We start from the raw sequence: 4690 nt of genomic DNA, 5'->3' as shown, positions 1-4690 counted from the left end.
CACCTCCAGAGGGCACAGAGTGACACCCACAGGCAGCCTCTCCCTGCCCACGGTGCCCCTATGGGAAGGAGCTAAAATAGACCCATATTTGCCTTCTCGAAGGAACTTTGTGTAGCTCGGGGACTTGCTCTCTTCCACGGTTTTTGAAAGTTGTAGGGGAGACTGGAGTCCCTCACCTGGAAGCAGATTGTCTTTCTATGCCCCCAGCAAGGCAGCTTAGAGCAGCTTGAAAATCATGAACCCTTGTCACTTTATATTAGAAAGGAAGCATTCCCATCCGTGGTTTCAGTGACGCCTGAGATTCAATCTCTTAGTCATCGAGGACGGGGTGAATGTTGCCAGTCATTACCTACCTGCGAGAACATTCAGCAGCCAAGAGAGATGGTGGTGAGCTACTGTGCCCAGAGCAGTTTCTGGAGGGGAAAGTGGTATTTCTGATAGGATTTCTGTCCTGGAGGAACAGATGCATGCAGCAGACCTTCTACAACCTTCCAGAGTCAGGGAACTCAGATTCCACAGGCACAGAGGGTGTGTGTGTTGGGTGAGTTACAGAGGGGCATGTCAGAAACTTCAGCTCTCAGGGATTTATTACTTTTTTTTTTTTCTCTCTCTCCTTTTGGGCCAAATCATTGGGTCTTTCCATTCACTGTGATTGTTTTTGCCACATCCAGCAATTTCATGCCCTAGAGTACAAAATGGAATGATACCCAGGATGAGGACTTCGTTCCTTGCTCTATCACTAATTAGCTATGTGATTTCAGGCAAATGATTCCCTTTCTCAGCCTCAGTTTGTTTATGAAGGTGTTTAAGCTGATCGATCAGCTCCAAACTTTTTTTTTCTACCCCCCCGGCGGTGAGATCTATTTTTCAAGTGGAATGTTTCCTGGAACTCCAGGGTATGGAACAGTAATAAGCAAGCAGCTCCAGTTGGCAGGGTTGGCTGAGCAAAGGGCAGAGAAGTGGGCCAGCTGGAGACCTCCTCTCCCCCTTGGGGCAGGCCCGAGGCTCCTTCCCAGGTTTACCAAAAGGAGTGTGAAAAATCCCCAAGTATTTTCTCCACAAGAGCCTCTAACATTCTGTACGTGTACTCTGTAAATGAAATGAGATCATGCCAAAGCACTGAGGAAAACTGAAAGCACACTGTTCCGTTACTGAGCTGATTCTGACGTCTTGGAGGAAGCTGGAGGGCACTTGTTTCTGACCTACAAAAGTACGTGGGCTGCTGGCTTTGGATGGCATTGGCAAAAACGAAACCCAGGGTACAGCTTCGAGAAGGTGGCTTTGTTCTCTTCTGTGAACACAAGAGCCTAAAAAAGTGTTCAGCAAATCAAGACAAAAAGGGAGAGAAGGAAAGAGAGATCTGAATGGCTTTGCTTAATAAAGCATTTCCTCTCATCTTAAAGGCAAAACACAGAAGCCAGGACAGTGGGAACACCCATGACTGTGGTTAATTACCACGCTGCCACCACCACCAAGGCCACTCACTGCTAGATCAGGGAGGGACAGGCTTGCTGGAACCTACTGGCTTGCTCTGATGACCTGGAAGGATGACAGGGAGGGTAAATTTCTGAGAGACCTGATCCCATTGGGTTTCTTGCGGTCCCATGAGGGAATTCACACACTCATTCCTTCATCCAACCATTCATTCATGAGATCAGGGCTAGTACAGACTACACACAATACAGAACACTCGGATATCCTTTTTCTAGATTCAGCAATAGTGAATTCCCTATGTGCCAGGTTTTCAGAACACAGGAATGAGCAAGATTTCCTAGGTTCTTCTATCTCTGAAAAACCATTAAGACACCAGTAGGATACCCTCTGGGAAACATGCCTTAACCTCCTGGTGTGGAGTAGGTGCCCCTCCTGTGAGCCTCCAGCACCCGCATACCAGGGTCAGCCCCATCTGTCCATGGAACAGAAATTCTGGGAAGGTGGAGCCTGAGTCTCTACTGTCCACAGCTCTGGTCCCAGAGAGCTTAGCAGAACATCTGGCACACAGTTAAGGTATGCAATAAATACTGGGTGGAAGAATTTAACAGCACTTACCACAGCACACTGAGGAATCTAATTACTTTATCTTCCTTCTCTACCCTCCCAATAGGCTGTGAGCTGGAAGCTGGAGCCTCACCTCTTCCTGCCCGACATCACATGAACTGTCCCTTCTTGCAGTGAAAAGGAATAAACCCGATCTGAATTCAAATTCAAGACCTTGGCACATTCTGCCACGAGCAGCCTGTTTCAACTTCCTCATGTCTAAACATGAAAATGAAGACATAATTTCTACATCCAGAGCCACTAAGAAAAATTTAGAAGGAATGCTAGGGACCTGCCTAGGACAATCTATAGCAAATGATGGGCACATAGCAATTGCTTGCTATTAATAGAAACTTCAATTTATTTAAACTTCTAAAGCTCATTGAATTGCTGGCAATAGTTCTTCCTCTCAATATACTTTTCCCAGATTCAGCAATTTTTAACATTTTGCGACATTTGTCATATCATCTCATCTCTTTCATTCTCTTTCCCTCCCCCCATATATATATGCACACACATCTGCATATACATACACAAGCTTGTGTGTAAATTATAAATTCCAAAATGATTATTTGTTTTTCTGAATCATTTGAAAATAAGTTACATACATTCCCCCCTTTTACTCAAAATATTTCAGTGTGTAGTTCCTAAGAATAAGACGATTCTCCTAACCACAATATTGTTACATTTGGAAAATGTAACATTGCTACAACACTTTCATCTAATCTAACTTCCAATATCCCATATTTGTCAGTTGTCTCAATAACGTCCTTAAAGCCCTTTCTTCCGGTACAGGATACGGTCCAGCTAGTGGCCACATATGCTTTGTCTCTTTTCATCTGGAAGATTCCTCAGATGGACATTTCACAGAATCTTGGCCAGCTGTGGACTACTCTTCAGTGTGGGTTTGTCTGCTGTTTCCCCTATGATTAGATGCAGGTTATGTGTTCTGACAGCAATAATCATATGTGATGGTGTTTCCTTCTCAACACGTCACATCCAGAGGCATGTGATGGCCATCTGCTCCTCCTTGCTGATATTAATTTTGATCACACAATATATCATCTACTTTCTCTACTGTATAGTTACTGTTTGTCTCCTTTCAACTACTAAAAACTCTGCAGGGAGACCCTTTGAGACCAGGGAAGTATTCTGCTCCTTATCAGAGGATTGGGCTTCCATTGGACTGGGCTGCCATTGATAATTCTTGCCCAAGTGATCCTTGCTAGGATGGTTGCCACTGATGTCTGTGCTACACCACTGCTCTGTCATCTGGTATCATAGGCTTCTTCTTACAAGGAGGATCGTGAGTAGGCAAGGCAATGGACCTAAGGAATCCTATTTTCAGAAGGAAATAGGAGCCTGGTGTGCTGGTGAGAGGTCAGAGTGGAGACAGCTTTGTATGCTAACCCTGGAAAGGCCCCTATAAAGGCTGGGAACAAAGAGAAAGAAGGCCAGGGAAATGGAATATTCAGCACAGGACGTGGAAAGATTCAATGCTCAATAGTGCTGGGATAGCCTGAGAACCAGGTGCAGGCAAAGGTAGGCTTGTATCCTACTCGGGCCATGTTTTAAACGGTTGACTGAGAAAGCTATCTCTACCTTTGGTTTTTGTTTGTTCTTTCATAAAACTATGACCATCATACTGATCTCATAGCTTTTCCCCTTGTTTTAGACAGATACCAGATATAAAATGCCAAGCACACCACTTACCATCATGTAAGTGCTCATTAAATGCTCCCCCTTCTCTTCTTCCTTTCCCTTTGTGTCGTTCAGATATTGCCATGGAAACTTCCCTCTCTGCTTTCACTGAGGTCCCTTTAAAAATTTTGCAATTACTCTAAAAGCTTGATTTTTTTTCCATCTGAAATGGGAAATTCTAAAGGTAATAATATGCTACATTTTCTGCTAAAAGTAAATTAAATGTAAGGTCAAAACTGATTCTGAACTCAGCTAGGGAGTCTTAGGGATGCTTATATTTCAAAATTGTTTTCATTATTTTTGGCAAATTAAATATAACTAATTAATTATTTTGCATAGTGATAATATTGCTTTTTTATCATTATCACTAAAATACAATGATAATTGCTACTTTTAAAACTAGACACTTATTTGGTCTTTTCCAGATGTTTTGTAATCACTATGTCTACTCCTCCCAACCTGCCTATGGTGGTATTCTCCCCATTTTACAGATGAATGTTCTGAGGCTCAGGGTATCTAGGAGAATGGTCAAAGTCAAATACTGTCTTCAGAACACGTGTACTTGTACTCCAGATTACTTCTGGATAATGATTTCAATATGCTGAAAATTCTATGGTACCCACGTGCTTCTTCTGAACTTGGCTCAGCACAGCATCAAATCAGTCGTGTAATTGAGGCAGAGACATTACTTGCCAACTATTTCATGCAGCCCCCCTCATTCTGCACTCTCCCTTGCAGTTAAGTGGAAGTCACATGAGTCTTATTGGCCAAAGAATCAGAAGTAGAGTGACATACGTTACTTCCAGGCTGAGGCAGTTACAAGCCTGTGTGCTCCTTTCCTCTCTAACCATGATCAAGTGACCCTAGAAATGACATATGTAGTCACTCTGGAAAACACTATGGAAGTTCCTCAAAAAGTTAAAAGTAGGGGATCCCTGGGTGGCTCAGCAGT

The 4690-nt window shown here is 43.3% G+C and overlaps 1 long non-coding RNA gene across 1 annotated transcript; it reads left to right on the top strand.

The window, feature by feature from the left end:
- The first annotated feature begins 276 nt into the window (after nt 1-276).
- Nucleotides 277-2469, top strand: LOC119876111. The gene is made up of 2 exons (XR_005356408.1): nt 277-541; nt 2105-2469. It is a non-coding gene; the product is annotated as an uncharacterized LOC119876111 (long non-coding RNA).
- Nucleotides 2470-4690: the final 2221 nt, after the last annotated feature.

Source organism: Canis lupus, chromosome 3 (genome assembly GCF_011100685.1).
Source record: "Canis lupus familiaris isolate Mischka breed German Shepherd chromosome 3, alternate assembly UU_Cfam_GSD_1.0, whole genome shotgun sequence".
Lineage (NCBI taxonomy): Eukaryota > Metazoa > Chordata > Mammalia > Carnivora > Canidae > Canis > Canis lupus.
This window is presented reverse-complemented; position numbering and strand designations above follow the sequence as displayed.